Below are 26,779 nucleotides of genomic sequence, written 5' to 3'. Positions count from 1 at the left end.
GCAGAAAATCAAGTTTGAATCTTGTCTTTTAATTTGAATAGTCATTTACTTAAATCATGAACACAAAAAAAGACTGACATTTGTACTGGACATTTTAATTTTAGCTAAGTCTTCATTCATATACTTTAGAATAAAATATTACAAATTGAAAAGACACAAATTCTAGGATATGAAAAAAATAAATTACAACACGAGTGAAAGTACAATTCTGAAATGTGTCATATGCTTCTGCACCCTCTGGCAAAATAATGAAAAGAAAAAACTAATCTGCATTTCTCTTGTTCTATTTTTGCCACTTATTAGATATGAAATTTTCCTGTAAAATGAGGTCAATAATATCTTTTTATTACCTTACAGAATACTAATATGAAAATCCTTTCCTTAAGCTAAAATGTGAAGCCTTATTATTACTGAGCCAAAAAGTTGATATTCAGTGTATTTTTGCACTAGAAATGATTGAGCCTGATGAACATTTAGCCCAATCACTGTCTAGCATACTTAGGGAGAATTTTCCTTTGAGAAATAAAATATTCATCATTTCTAATTATAAATGGTACTGTTGTCAAGACAACTTTTCTCATGAGGGATAAGATTATTCTAAAATAGTCTTCTTTAACAAGTTTTTTTTTTTTAATCTCAATTCTTATTTACAACTGAAAATACAACATCCCTACTAATATCTCATTACTCAAAATAAATACTCTCATCAATTTAAAAGAAATGTTATTTGGAACAGGTTTCGAGAGTTCTCCGCCTTGGCTCTACTAGGGAATTAGAATTCACGGCATGAGAATTTAACTATGTAGCACTTCAATTAAAAGCAGGGAGTCTGGAACTAATGTTACATAAGTAGCAGGTACACTAGAGTTGGCATGCCCCGATAATACCTGGTCATCAGGGAAAATGACATTCTGAGGCATGAAGAACAAAAGGGTAATTGGATATAAAAGACATCTCACTTTAGCAAACATGAATCTACTTGGCTGTTCCTACAAGCATGATTCATTACAACATTGAAAAAAGAAGACATTCTTACACTGAAATTTTCCAATAGGCAACAATATGCTTATATTTTTCTTAAGATTATAATAAAGATATATCCAAAATAGTCAATATTCTGAATTATAAAAGTGTAGTGTTATCATTATTCATAATAGCTTTACAATTATAAAATACTTATAATTTTTAACACTCTCCCATACCTCATTTAATTCTCCAACAACCATGTGAGCAAAGCAGGGCAGTGAGCATCCAGCTTCACATGTGAGAAAGCAGGTACATATACTGTTCAAGGTCCCACAGCCAGTAAGAATTCACCCACTCATTCATTCATTCATTTACCCACCTCTTACAAAGTATCTACTATGTGGCAAACACTGTACTATATGTTGAAGGAATAAAAAACTAACAAGATTAATCTTTTAATTAGAAAACTGTATACAGTAGATCTAATTGGAAAAAAAAAACCCTGCAAATTCACTAAATGCTATAGTATTTTAGGCTCCTAGTAGCATAATATTCCCATGAAGCTCTAGTCATCACAGAGACCAAGTTTACAGAAAAAAAAAAAGGAAGAGTTTCATAAGGGAAAAATATATGTAAATTTCTTCTTTTGCTAAAATCAAACAATAAGCTGGAGATTTATTTATCTTGAAATTTAAAATAAGCAATCATTAATTAATTATTTAGCACATACCATATATCCATCACCATGTTAGTTGCTAAATATACAGGAAATAAAGACCAAAGTTTTGTTGTAGTTGAGAACGAAGATGTGTATTTGTGTGTGCGTATCCACATGTGTCTAAACGTGAGACAACCCAGATACTTTCGTCATATATTATAACCTAGGATATACAGATATGTAGTTAGGTATCAAATTAAGACTTTAAAAAATTAAAATTGCACAGAAAATGATGAAATAATATGCATTCTAAACTGTGAAACAAACAACATCCTTGCACAATATAATCCCATGTCCTTTATCAAGATAAATGTAAATATCAGAGTGAAAATTTTTATAATCTCTGAGAATGCCTTATGACAAACTGTACCCTACAGTAATTCAAATAAGTAAAACTATTCCACCTTCTTCCTTGAGAACAGAACACAGAACCAAACAATTATGGAAATTCAATACCACCCTAAATGATTCATTGTCGTAGACCCTGAACTTAGTCGAAAATCTTTATTTTAAAGAAAGCAAGGTGTGTGGTTTTTAAAAGAATCCATATAATAGAGTCATGTGATTTTAATTATTTTATAAATTTGATTAATTTAAAAAGCAGAAAACATATTTCCCTTTTTATTAACATAATCATAATATACTGCATCTAAAGGATTTTTGTGAGCATTAAAATGTTCTATATTTTCTGTATTGATTTTTACTGTAAAAATATTACAAGATAACCTTTACCTTGAAGAAAAATATCATGTATTTGAAAATAATGACCTTTAATTCAGACTTTCTTAGGCATGACCATAATAGATTAATAAATTTAGTATTACAGACTAAAAGATAATTGATATAAAATACTGCATCATTTTTAATACAGTATCTGTTTTGGGGCCCTGTAGATGGCCAAGGCAGAGGAAGTATTTTGGCTTTGACAAATGGGCAACAGCAATAATGCCAAGCAACCTCAACAGAACATGGAGTTGGCTCCCCCTGTTGGGCTTGAAAAGTCCACATTTTTGACCATCACATCACAGATCTTTAAAAAAAAAAAAAGCAAAATGAACAATGTAAACAAAATTAAAGACCTAAAAGTGCATTGGAAATTTATATTTAGCCATATTTTCTTTGTCTCTAAATTAAAAGAAATCACGAAAACTAGCAAATAGTTAGTGGACAAAACAGGAAATAATTTTCAATTTAGTGAAACTTAGATAAAATGCCCAAACGAGATGTATAATCTCACGAATGCTCCTGTCTTCTTTTGTCCTCTAAAAAACACGCCATCCTTTGAACCAAACATGCAAGAAAATAAAACAGTTACTCCTACACTACAATATGGTTTGAGATAACGTTCTGGCAATAAAATCTGTTTTTACCCTTGATATATAAATATATTAGAAAGAACTTTAATTTTTAAAGTGTGTACATTCTTATTGCACAGAGAAATGCAGACGTTTATATCTCTTAAGATTGGCTGTTATGCTTCAGCCACTGGGTGGGTTGTCTTTAACCTGCTTGCCCCAGCAGGTCTGAGAACAACTGGTATGGCAAGAGCAGGAATACATACAGAGAGAAAAAAAAAATGATACAATCCCTACTCACTCATGAATATAAGATTGTGGGGGGCGGGGGGGGGGGGGCCCCATGGCTTAGTGGTTAAGTGCGTGCGCTCCGATACTGGTGGGCCCGGGTTCGGATCCCAGGCGCGCACCAAGCACTGCTTGTCCGGCCATGCTGAGGTCACGTCCCACATATAGCAACTAGAAGGATGTGCAACTATGACATACAACTATCTACTGGGGCTTTGGGGAGAAAAAGGGAAAAAAAGGAGGAGGATTGCCAATAGATGTTAGCTCACGGCCGGTATTCTTCAGCAAAAAGAGGAGGATTGGCGTGGATGCTAGCTCAGGGCTGATCTTCCTCACAAAAAAAAAAAAAAAAAGATTGTGGGGAAAACATATTACACAAAGTAACACAGTCACTGAAATAAATGCAAAATTACAACTATGAATAATAGCAATCTTACATTATTGAAAAATAATACAATCAATTACAATTCCCAATTTGCAAAGAGTTTATCATCAGTCTCCCTGACACTGCCTCACCTTTGCAAAGGCTCTGCCACCATCACTATGAGGGCTACTGTAAAATGTTAGAGAGTTTTAATATAAATGAGGCGTTTTGAAGGGGGACAAAAAGGAAAGAAATTAAAAATCACAACTGATTAAGACCTAAGACCTTCAATATCCAGCAGCATATCAAGACGTTTCTGTCATACTCTGTATTTTTTCATACTTCATAAATATTTTTAACTTTATCTTGTCCCTTTTCTTAAGTTTTGGTCATTTAGAAAGTTAACAAGGTTAATAAGACTTATCAATAAGCCCAGAGCAATAAAGGGGTCAAAATGCCATAATCTACAGCGAAGCTGTTAAAGCTGATCGCTTTCCTTTCAAAAAGCAGGTGAGACAGCAACTTGGGGGTCCTGCCTTCACTCCAGGTTCACAGAAGGGCTCTGGGATCACTGAATAAAAAGCGCAAACAGAAGAGACAAACACCAAAAATAGTTCCTTCTGAAAATTCCCATGAAACCATTTTCTTACCAGAAAATGGAGAAAAAATACCCACTACTGTGTTCTTCCCTACACATATGCCTTTAGGACCCAGCACTCAAGCAAACATTGGTACTGTATCTTAGATACATATGGATTAAATAGGCTGTGTGCACTGGCCTGGGAACTGAACCAATATTTACAACATTGTTTCTATGGGAAAACATGTTCCAAGTTCTAAATAACTTACAAAGTTTTGGAATATATTGAATTAAAAATTTTTTGTTATGAGATATATTATGAAGACAGGATATGGATTACAGTTGACTCGGAGTCAATTCATGTTATCTCCCTTTTTTACCTGCCACTTTTCCTTCACAGTCTGGCAAAAGAATGAAAATGCCATGATTTACACAGGTATATAACTTTTGTTTGAAAAGATCCTACGGAACTTTTTAAATTAGCGACAAGAATACATAATAAATCTCCAGCAACCTTAATCTAATTCCAGCACAGTCACCCTACTCTATGTCAGTTAGCCTATTGACATTTATTACATTGACAATTTTGCTTGGGAATCTCAAAAATGCAATTTTCCAGATTTTGCTGGTTAGAAAACACAGATTTTACTGTACTTGGTTTCTCTTTTATCTGGAATGAATCGTCATCTGCTGGCAAATAGCTCATTAAAAACATCCAAGTTCTTAGCATTCAAGTTCAAGAGGAAAAAAAAAAAACACACACACATTAAGAACATTTTGGTTCTAAACTCTAAGACAATCATTAGAACATTTTAGAAATATAAAATGGTTACAAACAAGAATTTCTTCCGAACTTTAAAAATCAGGAAAACAAAGTTTTATTTCAGATAAATCCTTTAATTTTGAATTTATTACTAAAAACGGGAACCATTTTTAAAAGAATCATAATTTACGACTGTACTCATGTATTTTTACTATTTCAAAATATTTTATAAAAACAGGCTGTAATAAAAATTTTTTAAAAAGAAATTAGGACTAAGAAGTGCAGTAAGAAATGCATATGAATTAAAAAAATTACTTGTAAAGAAGTGGGAAAAGAAAGCCTTGATCCAAGAGAGAAAAAAAAATGGCACTCTGAAAATCAAGATATATTAATAGTAAACCACTTTCAAGGACAATTACAAGCGCTTCTGATTGCACATAACATAATGCTGTGTGTACACGCTGAGCTGTCACCTTGGCATTACCAGAGAAGAAAGAGCAATTTCACACTGACACTGGTAAGTCATAAACAGAAAATTCTAAGTTAGAAATGCTATCCCTTTCATTCACTTTTAGATGGTTTCAATCTATTTGATGAAATCTGCACTTTGCTTTCCTTTTCAGAGTTTAAATTCAGTTAAACGTTTTAAAGAAAAGTTCCCATTTGTTCATTTTCACGGATATTCCACCACACTGAGTAAGGGTGGTGTGGCAGCTGAAAAAAAAGTGAGGCATTTAGGCAGCTAAGGCACAATGTTGTTTACATCCCTGAAGCCAAGCATTTAATAAAAACTGGATGGTGGTAACTTCCTGAGGCTTACATAGTATCTATAGTCTAGCATCACAGAATGGAATATAAGGGCACAGTGGGGTTGTTTACCTGTCAATCACTTGTCAGTTTCACCAGCTCTCTACAAATACCCCTTGTACTTGGAAACTCCTTTACCAATCGCTGTAATTAGAATTTTTAAACACAGCAATAGACACTTTTTCTAAAACTACTAAATTAAATCACCAGCAGACACAAAAGGAAAGGTAATGCCATGGTAACTTTTGTGCAACTGAAAAATTACATTTTTTAACTTGTTCCCAGTTCAGGTCATTGGTTTATTTTTGGTTTTATTCTCTTTGTTTACAGCAACATTCCACTCTCCACATCTTTTTTACCATTTGACATTATTATAAGTAGGTGGAATAATAAAATAAGCAAGGAGGTAACTCATATCTGTGTTCAAAGCAAGAGAATATGAACTGTGTTACCAGTTTATCCTCATAAGCATAACAAAAGGTAATTAATGGACACATGTTTGGTTTGCTAGTATTTATAGAATATCTACAGTATGTAAAAGTCAGTGGACAATAATCAGTAGAAAACCTGTTTGAATGTAGTACTGTTTCCTAAATATTTTCTTGCATTGAATAGATTTCACATATGACATGGACCATCACACAAATAAAGTGAAAATGTAGTCTCTTCTAGAGCATCCTGTGTCAAAAAACATGATAATCTGAGCAACTCTGCTAATGCCTTATTTAATAATATCTGTTCTTCCTTATACTTCGTTCTTACTTTCATTTCAAAAGTGATCTGTTAGGAAAAATAACGCCTGTACCCATTTCCTTATAATTATGCCTTCAACTGAGCAGAGATTTAAGATTTTTAGAAGAAAAAGATCATTGTGCACAGAGATGTTTGAAGATACCTCCTTAAAATCCTGAAAATAATATGATTTTATTTTTTTCTATTTCATTTTATTGGGTTAAATAGCTTCGTAGGCAGCTCAAATAACTTTTTAGGGGGGCAGGGAGAGGACTGGATTGAATTGGCAATAAAAAAACTGAGTTGGGGCCGGCCCCGTGGCATAGCGGCTAAGTGTGCGTGCTCCGCTGCTGGTGGCCCTGGTTCGGATCCCGGACGCACACTGATGCACCACTTGTCAGGCCATGCTGTGGCAGCATCCCGCATATAGTGGAGGAAGATGGGTACAAATGTTAGCCCAGGGCCAGTCTTCCTCAGCAAAAAAAAAAAAAAAAAAAAAGAGGAGGATTCGCATGGATGTTAGCTCAGGGCTGATCTTCCTCACAAAAAATAAATAAATAAAATAAACTGAGTTGGATTGACTGGCTAGTAAGATAACTGATATGTCTTCTTTTTTTTTTTTTTTTTTTTAAAGATTTTATTTATTCCCCCCAAAGCCCCAGTAGATAGTTGTATGTCATAGCTGAACATCCTTCTAGTTGCTGTATGTGGGACTCGGCCTCAGGATGGACGGAGAAGCGGCGCCTCGATGCGCACCCGGGATCCGAACCCGGGCCACCAGCATTGCGGCGCGCACACTTAACCACCAAGCCACAGGGCCGGCCCTGATATGTCTTCTAAGTACAAACTTGAGTGAGGATTTCCCCCAAAAGTCATGTACAAATAAAGAGTCAATGGCATAAACTGACCTTGCTCTAAATTAAAGTTAAATTAATATCTTTCCATTGGGGAGAAATTGAAAATTATTTACCCCACAGTTTTTCCAATTAAGATTATTGCATGCACAGTATTTCAGAGAGGGGCCTGAGGGAGCTTTTCAGAGTAGGTGGCTTCTGATCATCCTTGCTTCAGAGAAATTCTGGTTAATCTGTGTTATATATTGTCATTTTGTATCAGAATCACTTTTAAATGGAATTCAGTGGCAGAAAAATTAATATTGGAAACATTTAAGACACCATTCTTGTGCAATCTTCCAACAGTGCAGTGGTGCCAAATATCTGGCGCCAAGCCCTCTGCATGGGCCTTTTCAGGCAAGTGGTCACTTCAATACTAAAATACTTTGGTCTTTCTGAGCTATCTAGCATTTGGTTTGATTCTCCTTTGAGAGGATAACACCTCAGATGTTTTTAAAATTTTGATTAAGTAGCACCTAGATAACTATGTACTTCTTCTAAACATCTCAACTGTCTTCAACTGATTCTCATATGATATATCATTCAGACCTTCTCATACCCTCAGTTTCTCTCTGAATGTCTTTCAGTTTGCCAATGTCAATATTATAATGTCACTTCTCAATATGTGATGGCCTATTTTATGGACCTGAGAAGACATGAATTCCAATCACAGCTTTACCTTTTATTAGTTAAGCTAGTTGGTTTTCAGCTTTCTCATCTGTAAACTAAGGAGTATAATAGCTCCTTCTCAACAGAATTTTATAAGTATAAATTAAAAATCCACGTATAGCTTCTTGCAAAAGTATCAGACAAACAGCATGTGAATTTCTTCTCCCTCTTTAGGGCCAAAACTATTAGTCAGAATTAAAAACAAAACAAAACAAAAGTCCCTCTAAGTGAGAATGGAGAATTCAGGGGAGAAAACTGATACTTAAACATTTGCTCCAGTGGCCTCAGGATAGAAACCTCAAATGTATGAAACATGAGACACAGTGGAGGCTAAGGCCTCTGTATATTTACCTGGCTTTATATAGAGCCCAGTATAGCACCCTTAACATATGGGTACTTTGTGAAGAGAAAAGATAACAATAAGCATCATGTATAGTTCTGTGAATTTCAGGGAGGTACCTTTAAATAACAACAAATGCATACACTATGAAATGGTAAGAAAAAGGATCTGGCTCCCTGCAGCAGGTATAGTCCAGGCAGCCCAGAGTTTAAAGAGGACCTTTACGTGGGGAGTCTGGACCCATGTGCCACAGTGAAGGCTCCTCCTCCACGGGCTTGGTAACCTTGTGCAGGTCACATAACATCTCTGGCACCTGTTTCTTCACCTAAGTTTCTAAAGTCCTTTCCAGCATGGGAAGTATATCATCCTTTTATTCTAATATGAAAAATGAAGGCCACATTAATACATCTATGCCTCTAGTTCTTCAAACAACAGAATAAGAGAAACATGGTGCACGTACCAGGAATAAAGCTAAGAAGTGATTCCAAATCTTGAAACAACAGTAGAGCTTTTCCTTTCATGATTCTATTTTACACTACTATAAGTTAAGAAATTCACTTGATAATCATTAGTACCTCAATTAATCAAAATGCTTGGGGAATTGAGTTTTTTTGTTGTTTACATAGGCTTTGTTTAGAATTCTGAAATCTTGATCTTTACCAAAAACCCATCATTCTATACAACAGCTATGCAATTTCATTGCAAGTATCTCTTTATACATCCTTCTCTTTTCCTAATAGCATCACCCTGAATTAGGACTTTGGACCATGGCATCATTTTTGTGACTGATCTCTAAGTTTCAAGTCTCTCTTTACTTTAATTCTCAGTCATAATCTTCCCAGAGCATTACCTTGATCAGATGACCCCTGCCTACCAAATAAAGTCTGAATCATGTCCTTAGCTTAGCATTTCAGAGTCTTTAAAATGGTCCCAATTTACATTTCTAGACTCTCTCTCCTGAATCTAATACTACAAATGTATGAAATTTCTCTTGGTCAATAAACATACTTTTTAACCATTTCAACTAATGTCATTCTCTCTCTATGGATGTTTTTTTCTCTCATGCTTATGGAAACTACATAAATCCACTTAAAATGGAATCTCTGTGTTACCTTCCTAGATACTCCAATCAGAAATGATTTTTACTCCTCTATAGCCCTGTAGTACCCACAGGACTCAACACTATTCAGGGCTCTGATGGAAGCTCCCTCACTGTATCATTACTCAACCATGTGATGTGGCTGCCAAGAGTAGACCAAAAAAGGCTAGGAGACTGTTATTTCCTCAGTAAATAGATTAGTCAATTAGCCACTCATCTAACGAAACAGTCACATTTTAACTAGTTCAATAGAAAGAAGAAACAAACTTTCATTTCAAAGTAACCACCACAACAGACCTCACACAAACAGCTGTGATTTTATTACTGCTAATAACCATAAAAAAGGATTCTGCAGTTAGCATGTTCAAAACTCAAAAAAGTCTATACACTGTCTACTTGGTACTATGCCAGCCACTTGGTACTATTCTTATTTATTTCTTATAACAAATTCGTGAATTAATTACTATTATTTTCATCTTACAGGGAAAGAAACCGAAATTCAGAGTGGTTAATTATTTTGCCCAAATCACACATTTAGAAAGTAGCTGGGCTATGATTCCAATTAAGATATTCTGACTCCAAGCATGTTTGTCTATTTTGTGATTAGAAATCTACCATTCATTTATTAGTATCATACTTCAGAGACAGAGAAGAAATGAAGTAGTTGCTTTACATATAAAGATTTAGAGTCTGCCAATGAATGGGGAAAAGAAGACTCATCAGAAACTACTCATCCGAAAGGGGAAATGGCTAATGAATCTTGAAATTACTGTATTTGCCTTCTCAAAAAGGAAGGCATTGGGATGGATCTGAACAAAGCCTGAAGTCAAACCTCAGCCACAGTCCATCCATTCTCTTCTTCAGCACATGCACGGGAACAACTGATATACACATGATTCTCATATGCACACATATAGACACACAGCGGTGCACCACATGTCCAGCACGTCATTACCCTGAGCTCCCTCACCCTTTTCTTAAGGCATCTGAAAATGGCGTCAAGAAAAAGCTGAAAATCAACTTGGAAACTGCCTGTAAGTAAACTCTAAGTTAAATCCAAGTTCTCCCTGATTGTTTTGATCATGTATCAACATCAGTACAATCTTTTTGAGCATATGCCCCCATCACTTATAACTTATCCATGTATTTATAAGTTAGGGTTACTGTACCAATACACTATGTATATTTTAAAAATAGACAAAAATAGAGAGTTTTCAAACTTGAGGAGAAAATTTTAAACAGAAAATTTTAAAATTTTAAACAGAAGATTCTAACATTTTCGTCCTATATCCAGGGCCATACTACTATATATAGAATCTCTGTGAAAAAATTTTAAAGAAGGTCTCTCAGGGGCAGACATAGCATAATGAGCAGAGGGCAGGCTGGATTTCAGTCCCCATTCTCCTCCTCAGCCAGGCAATTGTCCACAGTGTCCAACAGACACCCTGAGTATAAGATCACAAAGAGTAGATTATTTTGAGCAATCACTGAACGATGCATATGCCACAATAAAAACACTGAATTAAATTACAACTATTTACTGAATGCTTTTCCAGGAATGATTTAGATATCTGGAGAATATCACATAAGTGCAAGATATACATCATTTATTCATTCATTTGGAAAAAATACCTTGGGTGCCTACTATGCCAAGTACTGTGCTAGGCAACGGGCAAACATCTCAGAACAGATTTAGTCTACTTTTCAGCTCAGCGAAGAGACAGATGAGAAAAACAGATGAGTGATGACTGCATTAACAGGGTGCCGGGACATCCCAGATGGGGACACCTAATCGAACCTTGAGTGAAGTGAAGCCCAGTGAAGGCAAATGCTAAGCTAAGCCCTAAAATAAGAGAAGGAAATGCGGATGAGAATTTGAGGCAGGGAGACAGTAGCTGTTTCGGAAGACTTTACAATGTTCCAGTGTATAGGTTATTATTTGAAAAGACATATGAAAAATTAAGGAACTAATACAAAACACAAATCTCTCTTCTAAAAACCGTGATTTAGTGAGAAAATCATGAAAATAGGCTGACAAGACAATGTTTGATGGCATTCACTCGACATATATTTATTGAACACATAGGATATATGCCAGATACTAGTCAGGCATTAGGGAAACAGTAATGAGTAAAATCCCACCCCCTGTTTTCAAGAAGCTCTAGTGAAGAAAGAGCATTCATAAAATAATCATACAAACAATCATACAAAAACAGTTGAGGAAAATATCCTTATACTGTGAGTATGTGTAAAGAGAAGATGATTTAACCTAAAGGATCACAGAAGGCTTCCCAGAGGAGGTGATGTTTGAACTAGAAGAACAAGATCTAAACAGAGCAAACCAGAGAGACTACGGGACAATGACCAGGTATGGGATGGCAGCAGGGGGCTGAGTAGGAAGAGCTATGGGCCTAGGAATCTGCACATGCAAAGGCCCTGTGGAAGTGAAGAGCAAGGCATACCTTGTGAACTGCATGTGCCTATGCAGCTGGAGCACAGAGAGAGAAGAGGGGAGTGAGGAAAGCAGGATGGAGCAAAAGAGTGAGGGGTGGGGTTTGCAGGTCTCATAGGCCCACTAAGAATGGGTGGTTATATCTTAAGTGCAATGTCTCGAACTAAGAGAGTCCTCTAACCTCTGCAGGTCATACTTGACTCCTCCCTCTCTCGCTCTCTCCTTTCTTTCAACACTGATTGAGCAGCTACATGTCTACCACGTCTGATGCTGAGGATACAACAGTAGAGAAAACAGAGTCTCTGTCCTCATGAAGCTCACGTTTTAGAGGAGGAAATAGAGAAAGAGATCTGTAAAATGGCATAAATGATATCTACATTACAGGGTTCCTGTGAGGATCACAGGAAATTACACGATTATATAGTTTATAATATAAAATGTAAACTGTTATGGTAAAAAAAAAAGAACTTTATGAGTTTTTTCTTGGGTGTATTAACTTGGATGTGGCAACAAGGCACTCATGTAGATTCATAATGCAAAAATTTGGAAATGGAAAATTGGAGTATAGAAGAGACAAAGATGAAATAAAGAAATTCTGATCAAGAAAATACAACAGCAGCAACTACACAAAGCAAGCCTGGATTATGTGCCTGGAACTGGGCCTTCCACAGATTTTACTTTTAATCACCTCAAAAACCTGAATGGTAGGTTTTATTATCCCTACATGTAAAAATGAAGCACAAAGAAATCAACAATTCTAAGAAGTTCAGTTTTATGCACATAAACTAAAACTCGCCATAGTAGCAACGTTTCCAAATTCCTATGATAACATCAAATGAAAAATTAAAATTTAAGTCCTTAACTGTAGTGGACACTATTGGTTACTTGCTCACATCAGTCAGTGCCCCTCCCCCTTTCCTAATAGAATCATGATCTGATTCAGTGCCCATCCATCCAAAAATCCAGAAAGGCAGCTTAACTAGTTTAAATCAATCTCTATATGGCATTTCTTTCCCAACTCCTGGTCTAAAGTATGTACTTCACCTAAGTTGGTTCAATCGATTGAAGGAAGAGATTTAGAATCCATTTTGGGGGCAGATATCTCCTCCTCTGTCTCTTTCCCTCCTTTCTTTCCTTTTCTCTCTCTCTTCTTTCTTCCCCTCTCTGCCATTGAATATGAACCAGGAATCATGAAGCCCTGGTTAGAACTGATGGCCATTTTGAGACCAGGTGCAAAGCCTGAGGGCAAGCTGACATTGAGGATGGAGAAATGAAGTGATAGAAAGAAATTACAAGCTATGATTTGACCCACCTCTGAATTTTTTGCTCTGTGAGATAATAATTTTCCTTATTATTGAAGCCAAATTCAGTCAGATGTCAGTTATTTGTAACCGTAAACATATAACTAATCCATTAACCATGACCACCTACTTTCTAAACTTAAATGGTTTATGTCTTACCGATAAATTAAAGAAAACAAGACCTTAAAATTGAAGAGCTTTTTCCACAGGCATCCACAATAAGCTGGCTGACATGAAATACTATTCTGGGTATAGATATCATCATCCTGGCATTTAAGAAATTAAAGTGAAATGTTCTAATTTTCAAGTACGTGTGCAGAGCACACAAATTCAGTAAAGTGTCAGTATTTCTAATAACAACATAATAGTGAATCTTTACTGAGAATTTACCAAGTGTAAGCACGTTACTCACACCACAAACTCATTCAATCTTCACAACCAAAAAGACGTGTAGTATATTATCTTCCCTTAACAGGTAAGGAAACCAGGCCAGGAGAGTGTTTCCCGCCCAGTGCACTGCTGAAACTAGAGTTTGAACCCCATCCTGTCTGCCCACTAAAACTTGGCTCTCTTCATCACAGCCTGCTGACTCACATGCCACTTCTTTTTAAATTCTAAAATAAATTAACATACTACGTTCCCATAAGAAACATGAGGGAATACAACAGCTGCAAGGATTGTTTACCTGGACATTGCATTGACTTATCAATCTACACACATAAACACGCTCTCATTTCTTCAAATATGAACTGTTTAAAACTCAGACACAATGTTACTGAAGTCTCTTTGATTTTTTTTTCAGACGGATGTTCTCTGTTTCAATGATAGAAATTTGACTTGGAGGAAAAGAATGAAGAATCTGTATTAAATCTACTTAACAAGCATTTATTGAGGTTCTCCTACATGCTTAGTGCTGTGGTCGGTGCCCTGGGAAGCATAAAAATGAAAAAGACTTAGAACTTGCCACCAGAAGCTTGAATTCTAGAAGGGGAGAGAGAGGGACAAACTCACTATGATATAAGACAGCTGTTACATAAAACTAACAGAGGCATAAGAAAGACTGCGAGGCACGGCTGCAAAGGAAGCAGGCTCAGAGTAAGCTCTCCAGAAAGAGCCTCACAGAAGAAGGACACGCTTGAGATCATTACGTACAGTCTGAAAGTAAGCTCATCTAATCAACAAAGCAGGCCCAACTATGGGCCAGGACCAAAGGTGATAGTGAGATAAATAAAATAGGACCCCTGCTACAACATTCTCTCGAGATACAAGGCATAATGTTAGCCACAAAGTAGATGGGAGGTATTCTGCCAGGCAGTAAAGAAGGAAGAAATACTCCGGGGAAGAGGGATAATCTGTGCTAAGCTAGTGTGTAAGACCTCCAAACACAGAGCACTGTTTGCCTGAGGTACTGAGTAAATGGGGTCACATTTTCCTGGGTGAAATCAAGTAGGTCTTCATGGTGGAGGAGGCATGATCTGGGTCTTGGGCGGTGAATAGAAGTTTGCCTGGTGAAGAAGGCAGAAGGACTATCAGATGCAAAAGTCCAGAGGCTCAAGAGTAGCTAAGTTACTCGTGTAACTCTGCAAGTGCACAGTTTAATAAGAAAACATCAGGAAACAAGAATGATAACTTGAGGCCCCTGAAGGAACTTGAAGGCCAAGATAGGAGTTTAGACTACAGACACGGAGTGTTAGTAAAAGTTAAGAAGAAAATAATAGTTCTATCAATTTACTAGCCTTATGACGGTGGGCTGGTAACTCAGTTAACCACTTTCAGCTACAGTATTTCATCTACATAACTGAGGCAGTGACATGTATTTATCAGAGTTCCCCTGAATATAATGTATGGGAAAATGTTTTGTTAAATCTAAACCTCTATGCTAATATACAAAATGACTTTTGACTGGGAAAAAGACATAATCCTAGCTGTGCTTTAAGAGGATACTTCTAGATATTGGGCAGACGATGGTGTGGATGAAGAAATCCTGGAGCAGAGGAAACTAGTTTGGAAGTAAGCTCAAGACAGGGAAAGGAGAGAGGGACAGACGTGGTCCTCCGGAGGTAGAGTCAACAGACCCTGTCAGTGGGGATAAGAGAGAGTAAATGAGTCAAAGTGACACTAAGCTTCAAGTTTGGATAAGTGATTGGACAGGGTCGGGGAGACAAGGTGACAAGCTCCCTATAAGCACCTATGTATGCCAGTTAACAATGCACAAAACAAGGTGAGGAGTTAAAATAGATTATAAGAATATAATAAGAATCACGAATTTTGTAGTATTTTTACCTAATTAAAAGAAACTCTTGTCCCCTGTCCAGTTAATATATGTGGCAAGGAGTTCTATACTGTAATCAAATGCCAGCCTGCCACTTGGGCAAATTACATCATCTCTTTGGGTCTCAGTTTTCTCATCTGTAATTTGGTTCTCCTTCATATTGCTGAAGATCAAATGAGGAACTATTCCTGTGAATAAATGAGGAACTATTCTCCCTGTGGAGAGCTCCTGGGTCACGTACTCAACCTATGAGAGCTGTACAGCTGACTCGACCCTTCTAGCCGCATCACCGCCTCCTTCTCCAATACGAAAATGTTTCCCCTCGTGGAAGGAAGGCTGTATTAGAGAAAAGCACCAAAGTTTCTACATAGTTGTTTAATTATGCCTGCCCCCAGCAATACACACCAAATGTCAGCATGCTTATTCCATCCAAAATAAAGGTGATTTGATGTGGGGCAAGAAAAATAACAATGGGTAGTATGTCTCCTGAGTAGTTTCTACAAGCTACAGGTAAATCAAGATAATGGGCAGAGCACACTCCCCGGATGCAAACTTCAGTCTGTCTGCTAAACGGTCTCTCAGGCCAGGATCAGCACAGGGGTGCTACCACTGGCCGCTGGTGCTGCACTTACCACCACCCCACGCTGTAGGCCTCGTCATTGACTCACTCTCACTCTTGGGCCCTCCATGATCCAGTTCCCTATTCCCCATCTTCCCGGCTGAGCTGTCATGATTCACTGTCTCTGTAGGGCTGGACTTGCTAAGATAAGATATTGGCCTTTCATGTGCAGGCGCTGTGAATTCTTCTCCACCCTTGTACAGGGAAGACAATTTAACTGGAAAGGAATAAATTGCTGGATTTAATACCGTGACCAAACACAAAAGCCTAATAAAAATGTCAGAAGTGCATGCTCTAGAATGGCAAAGAATTGTGGAAGCACGCAAGATAACGCAAGCTGTGCCTTAGCAACCCATGTAAGGATACAAAATGATGAGATGACCAGCTGGCTCAGTTGCTTCCTATCATTTTAGCAATTTCTATCTTGTAGTAATTTTGTAGCAATGTTGTTTTCTTTGCAAATTAAACAAAATCATACACGTGCACAAATGTGTAAAAATATTAGGAAAGAATTGATAAATACTATAAAAGATATTGTAGAATAACCTTTTTTCAGGCTTTCATAAATAGAAGAGTGAGGAAATTGGTACAAAAAACGACCTATGTATCAGTGCATATGTCAATATATGATATACTAACTGAACAAGTTTACAATTGCTATTCTCTTTAAACTTCAAGGAAGAACAAATGCAAAGATATTAACAAGATAAAGCTTCAAATGCTTTCTGCAGCTCATTCGCCATGAAAGATGACTCTGTGGATCCTCTGTACCACCTGCCTTTTCCTTCAGTCTACAAACATTAGAGTGTCCACTGTATGTGAATACTGGTCTATGGTGAATAGAGATGAATCTGCCCAAGCCCTCAAGAGTACAACCTAGGGAGGGGATTTTGTTGGCAAACTAATAATCACAATATAAAAACTAAACAATTTCTAGAATACACTAGACTTAAAGTAGCACATTTTTAATGACCTAAGTGAAGACATCTGCGTATTGGAAGGCATCTATTGTTTGGTACTGCATAGCGACACAAGGGAGAGGAGCCCCACTCCCCAGGCATGGTGCGGGCACCCTCTGAATGGCAGCAGTCCCCATTGAGAGGAAGTAAAGCAATGCCTGGTTAGTGGCAAAGCCGGGTGGGATTTCAGCATTCCAGATGCAAGACTGGGAAGATGGAGAACTCCATGCAAATGGAGAACTCATGAAACATGTAGAAAGAAAGAAGGAGAGAACAGGCAGCTTGTAATGTGTCTCTGCACAGTTAGGCTTCTCATTCTTATATTGGGGGGACAGGAGGGGTCGACTCAGGCAAAACCCAGAAAACAATAACAAATGATTTTAACAGATGATGGTAAATATTTGGTTATTTTTCCTCAACCAATTTGAGAGTTGTTTGATTTATAATATTTAACAACAATTGAATTCTGTGGCAGATGCATTACATCATCTAATCCTCCCGATGACTCTAACATTGATGCTTTAATTATCTCCATCTTAAAGAAGATATTGAGGCAGAAAGGTCAAGTAATGTGCTCCAAGTCACACAGCTAGGAAGACTTGAAGCTAGGATTCAAATTCTGGCCATCTGTTGCAAAGTCTATATTAATTCATTCCACCAATATTTCTTGTGCACCTACTACTGTTCTCTGCCTTCACGAAACTTTCATTTTAACTGAGAGGGACAGACAACCAGATAAATAAGCAAAATACACAGTATGATAGATGGTGATGGAGCCTAAAGAGAAAAAGAAACCAGGGAATTGGGAAGAGAGGGTTAGGGTACTCAGCTTCCTCACGTAGAAGGAACCTAAACTATCACAAAATGGATTACATTTATGCTTTTAATAAAATCCAAACAATAAATGTGTTTGTAAATACTGGATCTAATTTGAAGTGAATTATTTCTATTAAATCCATTTAATGTCAGGCTTTAAAGTAGTTTTGTTTTGTTTTGTTTTGTTTTGTTTTAATTTATTTTTTTTTTTTTTCCCCAAAGCCCCAGTAGATAGTTGTATGTCATAGCTGCACATCCTTCTAGTTGCTGTATGTGGGACGCGGCCTCAGCATGGCCGGAGAAGCGGTGCGTCGGTGCGCGCCCAGGATCCGAACCTGGGCCGCCAGCAGCGGAGCACGCGCACTTAACCACTCAGCCACGGGGCCGGCCCCAGTAGTTTTGTTTTAATACTGGCAAGGATGTGGAGAAAAGAGAACCCTTGTGCACTGTTGGTGGGAATGTAAATTGGTGCAAGCCCTATGGAAAACAGTATGGAGGCTTCTCAAAAAATTAAAGATAGAACTACCATATGATCCAGCAATCCCACTTCTGGGAATATATCTGAAGGAAATGAAAACACTATGTCGAAGATATATTTGCACCCCCACGTTCACTGCAGCATTATTTACAATAACCAAGACATGGAAACAACCTAAGTGTCCATAGATGGATGAATGGATAAAGAAGTTGTGGTACAGTTAAACAATGGTTTCTTCAGCCATAGAAAATGAGGAAATCCTGCCATTTGTGACAATATGGATGGATCTTGAGGGCATTAGGCTAAGTGAAATAAGTCAGACAGTGTAAGATAAATGCTGTATGATCTCACTTATATGTGGAATCTAAAAAAAAAAACAAACTCACAGAAAAAGAGATCAGACTTGTAGTTTCCAGAGGTAGAGGGGAGGGGGAGGGGAAAATGGGTGAAGGGGGTCAAAAGGTACAAAAATTCCAGTTATAAGATAAATAAGTACTAGGGGTATAATGTAAAATGATGTCTGTAGCTAATACTAAGGTATGACATATATGAAGATTGTTAGAAGAGTAAATCCTAAGAGTTCTCATCACAAGGAAAACTTTTTTTCTTTTTCTTTTATTTTGTATTTATATGAGATGATGGGTGTTAACTAAACTTATTGTGGTAATCATGATATATGTAAGCCAAATCGTTATGCTGTACACCTTAAACTTGGTGCTGAATACCAATTATATTTCAATAAAACTGGATGGAAAAATGTAGTTTTGTTTTAGCCATAATCTGGTATCTTCTTTGACATCCTTTACCCCAATATTTAATATAAATAAGAATAGGCAGTCAAAGCAACATCCTGGGGCAACTAAGAGAAAGGACCAGAATTTTCAGTAATGATCAGTATAAGTATTCTAGTAAGAAGCACCTATCAGGTGTATGAAAAAAGATGTCTTAGAAGATTTATAATACTATTTCTTCTTCTTTTTTTTAATCCTGTCTCAAATTTTTCATACCTAAGTTATTTCGCCATCTAGTCCTGGAGAGATGGGTTTTTTGGTCAAAACAGCTGAACAAATTAAACTTCACATTGATTTCAAAGCCCATCAACCATCTACAAATTGCACATAAAACACTTTCGGCTTCAACACCCTCTCAGTGAGTGAGAAAGACTCCTGCAAGTTGACAGCTAGCTTACAGGATGCACGCCTCCTTGTGTTGCCAAGACTGCTGTTCACAGCAGCTACTCCACAAGATTCCAGGTGGTGTAATCGCAGAAGAGGAGAAGAGAAAAAGAGGTAAGTGATAAAATGTTGGCAATCATTAAAATAGTAGTCGAGTGGTGCTGTGTGTGTGTGTGCATTCAACAAATGACTTTACATACAACACACACAAACACAAAGATAGAAGCAAATACTAGTGCTAAGTTATTGAAATTCTTTACGAAAGGATCTAAATTTCTCTATTCCTAGAGGGAACAAAGGAATGCCAAGTTCATCTGCAAAGGTGGGCTGAAAAGAGCAGATTTATAAAGGCAATGCACTATAAAAAGTTACCTGACCATGCTGGTACAAGAAAAATAACATTAAACCGCAATCACCCACATCTAAAATACTTATTTTTTAAAAAAATCTCAATCAGAATTAACAATAAGTAATTATTCTTTGGAACAGCTAAAGGCTGCTCTTGCTTAGTTGGATTAATTGGTGTAAGTGGGAGAAGCAGAGAAAGCAGGAGTCTTGTATAGTCAAATAACTTTGGGAAACACATTTTAAAAAGTTAAACAGATTTCTTTATTACACGATGCCTTAGAGATTAATACACAGTGTACACTGCAGTCATCACAGGGGATATGACTTTTATTATTTCCCGACACCCTTGACCACAAAATACTTTTCTCTTGGATCATTGGAGGGCACCTTTTAGAAATCACGGCTTTGAAATATAATACATATAAAATAATCAGTAGAGCAATAAATACAAAGCATCAAAATAACACATGCTTGAGAACTGCAGAAAAGAGCTATACTTAAAAAAAAATCTAAATCTGAACCATCTTACAAAAATATAACAAAATTAAGTACCTTGTAACAGATACCACACTGATGATGGGGGTATAACATTTATTTGGAAATAACCTCTATCAAAACATGTTTATCTACACTTTAATAGTGTTCTTAAACCAGGTCACTTAAATTTAGAAAATAAAGCCATATCTGGACTCTACTGTTATTGTTTTAAACCACTCTTCTCTCTTTAAATTAGTGTATGATTTCTGAATAGGAAGGGATTGAAGAATGACATTTGTCCATTTTAAAAACATTCTGTTATATTTATAGTTCTTTTTTTGCCCCTCTGTCATATTTAGTTCAAGTTCTTCATCTGATTTTGATCTAGTGTTCTATCTCAGGGCAACAGAAGGATATCTGATAACTCATAAAAAAACAAAAAATAATGTTGATAATAATGACACTGTTCATTGTATAACTTCATCGTACGACTGACAAGAATTAAAAAAAAAAAAATTATTTCCAGACCCTCTAAGGTGAGAACTCTTGCTCTGAAATATGATGATTGATATACTTTGTGATTTTAATGTAATTATTGTAGCTACAAGTGTTCTTCTTGTTCATACAACTTTGCTTTTTCAAACACACTATTTGCTGCAGTAACTTCCCGCATCAACTAAATTCCAGGGGATTACATGGTGGGTGGGGAGAGGAAAAAAGGTATTTCCTTTTATCAAATGTAACTATGTTGCTTTCTCATTCCATCACGTTCCTGTGTAATAAAAGAAGAATCCAGGGTGGTCACTGGGAGTACCTGATTAACAACTTTCCTTGAAACTATTCATTAGGTGTGGAATTCATTCCCTTTAAAGAGAGGGAAAGAAAACCACACCAATTCAGAGAATGAGTTCGCCTTTTAGAAACAGACTCCAGATTTCAGTTGCCTTCAGGGTATTCAGGTTCTATTCACTCTATTCTCCTCAAAAGGTCAGGAAAATTAATTGACCAGGGTGCATAACACATTTACTAGGGAGAATTACAGAAAATGATGGTCCAGGTTCTCAAACCAGTTACAATCAAAAGATGAAAACACAAACATGAACATAAAAACCTGCATGAACCAACTCCATTATTCTCCCTTGATTTGTCTTGTTTGATTTTTAACTCACTTCTTTATGCTACCATTAGCGATGTCTGAGAGGCAGGTGATTATAGAAACTACCTCAAGTGTACACCACTTAGCTCATATTGAGGCATTATCAAGTATCAGGACAACCACTTAATAACGAGTAATCATCAAACCTCCTTTAATCATTTTTTTAACCTAAGCCTTCAAATAATACACATTTAATAGCAAAGCCATGCAAAATGTAAGCAGACTATATTTATCCAGTAAAGAAACTGCCTTTACTTTTTAAATTGCTAATAGGAAAGAGAACAATCTCAAAATCCCTCATCCACAATCTAATTATCTAATTCCTGGTTTATTACCATTATAATTCTAGCAAGTGCTATGAAGCATTCCCTATAAATTTTTGAAAAAGAGCTAGAACAAATCTTGGATATATTTCAATCCCCTCCCCTTCCCTCAATTATATTTCAGCATCCCCTAGAGACCAGGAGGCCTTGTGGTCAATTCTGGTGATATGATGGTGAATGCATCAGACATGGTCCCTCTCTTATCTGACCTACTATATATTTTTACAAGCAAAAAAATTGCTTCTCAAAAAGAGATCAAGTACCTTTGTTCAGCATCTGCAGCTAGTGACCAGCAGTGCTAGATATATAACTAGTATGTCTTTTGACTTCTGATCAAGTGTTCTTTTCACGCCACAGTGTATTTCATCCCAAATTCAAACTACTGTTAGTGGCTTTTTCAGGTTTAATTTCCATTAAGCATTCAGTCGAAAAGTATTGATTAACCAACCTGCACTAGGCTAGATGCTATATGTAAAGCAAAGACAAACGTAAGACAGGAGTCTGCAAAGTTAACACATGTTAGGATTAGAGAATAATATGTGACAGCACACTATATGGGACAGAAAATTATAATCATTGTTTTAATAATAAAAAAATAAAAACAAAACAAAATACCTAGCACTTACTGTATACCAAGCATCATTCTAAGCCTTATTTATTTAGTGAATAATTTACCCCACACAGCACTTCCACGAGGTAAATTCTATTACTATCCTGATTTTCCACAAGGGGGAACTGAGGCACAGGGCAGGTCATTGAGTGACATTCCCAAGCTTACACATTAAGTGATTCAAACCTAGGTAGTCTGAGTCAATAGTCTGTACTCATAACCACCACATTATAATGACTGATCATTTGGAGAGTTGAGAAAGGTTTGATAGAGGAGGTCAGGCTTCTATGAGGAGGGTAAACCACACTACTATATACACTGGAGGTAAGAAAGGAGACCAGAAATGTGCCGGGAATTTCCAGGCAGTAACAGGAATACGGCATATACACTGTGAGGGCAGTGATAAAGAGGTAATGTAGCACTAGATTATAGTGGGTCCTGAAAGTCAGGCAAAAGAGTCTTATGCAAAAAAACAGTTAATTTTAACTAACCTAATCACTGCAGAGTAGAATAAGCATATTTCTAGATATCCTATCTCCCAATCTCATTATATGCAATGGTTTCAATAGAATAACTATCAAATACATTCATGACAGCATAATTGTTTGTATTGGGAACTGTTACTCCTATTCTTTAAGAGGAAACTTGGAGATTTTATCTAAAATAAATCCTGGAATCTTTCTTTCTGATTTCTAGTTAGAGATTCCAAATAACTAATGCATAAAATTTTGACACTGACTTTCTCAGTATAAGAGCATATCACTGGCTTTTTCGATATAAAAGCAATGCATTTAACTATGTTAAGTGAAATTTCTCTAAATATGTATTATTCAAGCATTTTGAACATCCACAGAATTTTTATGCTTCTCTAGCTCTCAGTATCCCCACCTACCTCCCAAACACACGCACGCTCACACACACACACACGCACACCCTCTACATGGCTGGCTTGGAACATCGGCTGGTATAAACGAACAACATCATTTAGAATAGGGTGGCTATCCAGTATGTTAAATCACTAGGTTAAATCACTACTCCTCTCTTTCTCTCTTTTTCTTTCACACTTTTTAATTTCTGAGCTATTCTGTGTCTTGCAACTACCTCGATCAAAAGGCACATCCTTATGTAAAGGAGATAAAATTTAAAGCAATATTCCTATTTGTGAGTTTTTGTTCCTAGACTCTGGGTGGAGAAGCAGCTTTGGGAAGAAAAAGATCAATGTGGGCTAAAAAAAAAACAAGGAAAGTTTTGGAGAAAAGCTGAAACTTGATAGAAGTCAGAAGAGCATATAACATCGTACAAAGTGCCTATATAATGTTCAGCAATACTTTGTGAATGAGAATATAATTCTTAGTTCAAAGCAGGGCTTTCTATTAAGAGATTTTAATAACATTCAATCCTCCTTGCACTCTTTTACCATGAATAATACAGAAAGTAGGTTTTATCCAGAGGCATTTGAATTTAAACTTAAAAAAAGGATAAACATTTTTAGTTTCAGTATGAATAAAAATAGCACACTTAGAAAAACTATACTATAACAGCATGTTCATTTCTGAAAAAATTAAGAAAGATTTTACTTTAACAGCAAGTAAATTAGTAAATATTTTTTAAAATTTCACATATTCAATACGAAGTTGCATATCCATATAAAAGGAGAGAAATAACAGATACAAATTCTAGTAATATTTTCAGAAAAATAAAGTGTTACTGAGTGTGTAGCTGCCCTTGACAGTACATATTATATTTTCCACATGTTATCAATTTGCCTCAAGACCATTCCTTTTTTAGGTAACTGTTTTTATAAAAGATCAAGAATAAATTAAGGCATTTGATAAGATCTAATCTTTTAGTAATTAATGAAGTGAATCTGAATTTTCATATTAATGGCATCATCCTTCCTTTTGTTTACATATAAACTTCTTTCATCATATGATAGTAACTATCTCCAATTAAATAATGATGGTGATAATATAATAATAATGTACCTTTTTTCTTATAGAATTTGCTTGCCTATGATTATTTATTTTGATGCTGCTTCTTAAAACAGCGTAACTACGGTGGTTGTTTAAAAGATGTAAAATATGTACAATTAGTATTCTAAATGTATTAAACTTCTTAAGATGAACTAATTGGTAATTTCAAGTATTTTAGAGAATGTAAAATAAAAAATATTTAAATGTTAAATGTTTATACAAAAATAAAATGTTTTAAGACATGTTTTAATATATTAGTCTAGAAACCTTTGAAATAAGCACACCAGAACAATTGTTGGCTTTAAATTACATTTAAAATGTAATTAAAATTAATATTTTAGAAAAAAAGGGTCAAGGTTAAACTATTTGTCTTCCTTAAAAAGTTTATAATGTCTTTTGTGTCTCTACTTACAAAAAAGAAATCTCGGATATTAAAACCTCCCGGGAAACCAACAATAAAAGCTGCTAAGAATTTCACAAGGTTTTTTTCCTTAGGTGTTAATTAAATGATCATTTAACACTGAAACGTAAACACAACATTTTCATCTGTTGACAGCACAGCCTATTATAAATCCGGGGTAATAAAAGTCTTGGTGTTAACGCTCTGAACCAAGTTCCCACAACACTCTAAGATGCCTTGTCGTGTCTAAGGTTAAGCATCTAGACACAAAACAAAGCTTGCGCCTACTCGACTTCCAGTCCAATTTTCCCATCGCCCAGTGACCTAGGTAACACTTTGAGCAATAAAGAATAAATTTAATTTCTCCAGCATTTTGTGAGGATTAGGAACAATTGTTGGCTTGCAATGACTTTTTATCCTTGAATTCTTTTTCCTCCAGAGCATTCCTCTAGTCCTAAAAGAGAATTCTGATGGTTTAAGACATAGAACAAACAGAACTTTAAATTAGGCTTTTTTTTTTCAATCAATTGGAACTGTTGGAGGGGAAGCAATCAACCTTTCTCTGTGCTTTTCTCAGCTATTCACATACTTCAAGCTTTAATCTTTCACTAGTAGAAGAAACTTATCATGACAGGGCAAAGCTATCTGTTCCCATTCTGTTTCCAGACTTATTTATTTCTCTTTTCTTTAAGTTTTTTTTTTAAACACTTAAATAAAGTTGCCATACTTAGCTGTACACATTCATTTGGGGGACATTTCAAGAGGCACAGATGTTCTCTTAATAACATTTCACACAGCCATACTGTACCCTTGACCACAGGCGTTGCCACCGATAGGCCTTTTTATTTTCATTGCTTCCTTCTCTAGAATTTAGGTATATTTTAACCTTCTGCCCAAAGTTTCTTATACCACAATTTATCAAATATTTTAAGGTCAATCCTCTACAAAGATTTCAGCGATGGCAATTAACTTGGCTATGGGTAACAGGTAATGAAGGGGACATGCACCCCCATTCATCTGACTGCAAAGCTTATGTACTTACAAGAAGTATTGGAGATGTGATAAAAACAAAACAAAACAAAAATAACTTCGGGCTCAAACCTATTTCATTATTAAATATTGTTTAAATCCAAAGTGCTAAACAGTTTGCAATTTGTACTGCATTTTGACATAATGTTTATCTAAAAATGTACTTAAAATCACATACGCAGTTACATAAAGGAGACAGAATGTTCCACAGATCAAATCATATTTGTATAGTATAAGAGCAATGGATTATCTTATATTGTTTTAAAAATTGAAATTTTAATTAGTAAAAAAATGTTCTTTAGCAACGTATATAAATCTTCTGAATAACTTTCAGAAAAGTTTACCTATAGTTAAAGGTGTTTACTCAGCATTTTCTAATTCGTATTTTTCCTTCATTTTGTGATTCAGGAAAACACATCATTAAAACAACAACCTAGATATGTGGACTAAGATAAATACTTCCTGAGTCATAGTCTCTGTTTTTATCCCTAATTCATTGTATATAGGAATTTTAAAACTATATGAATCATCAACTGGGAGAGAGGAAAAGATCTCATTAAGAACATTCTGGCCTTAATGCACCTTCTGTGGCCAAGTAAGGATAAATAAAATGGTGCAAATGCACATTTTATGTTAATTTGTAGTGGTACAAAAAATTAATGTGGCTACACTTATGTATGTATCATTACACTGAAAATAAGTGCTAAAGTGAGGTGAAATAGAAGCAGCAGATTTGCAAGAACATCTTTGTGACTATTATTTTCATCTTATTTTTCAATGAGAGGGTGATAATAATACAAATATCTGTCAGACTTGAAAGTTGATGTTCTTTTGAATACATAGTCTAAATTATGACTTGAAATGTACCCAGGAAGTA

At 35.9% G+C, this 26,779-nt stretch overlaps 1 protein-coding gene across 2 annotated transcripts in view; it reads right to left on the bottom strand.

Annotated features, from left to right (window-relative positions):
• The window catches only part of SLIT2 (slit guidance ligand 2), a 359,630-nt gene that overhangs the window by 310,247 nt on the left and 22,604 nt on the right, over window positions 1-26,779 (bottom strand). The gene's annotated exons all lie outside the window — the stretch shown is intronic.

The sequence above is a fragment of the Ceratotherium simum genome, chromosome 8 (assembly GCF_057802395.1).
Source record: "Ceratotherium simum simum isolate JZ-2026a chromosome 8, ASM5780239v1, whole genome shotgun sequence".
Lineage (NCBI taxonomy): Eukaryota > Metazoa > Chordata > Mammalia > Perissodactyla > Rhinocerotidae > Ceratotherium > Ceratotherium simum.
The sequence above is the reverse complement of the archived record's forward strand: the minus strand, read 5'-3'. Positions and strand labels throughout refer to the sequence as shown.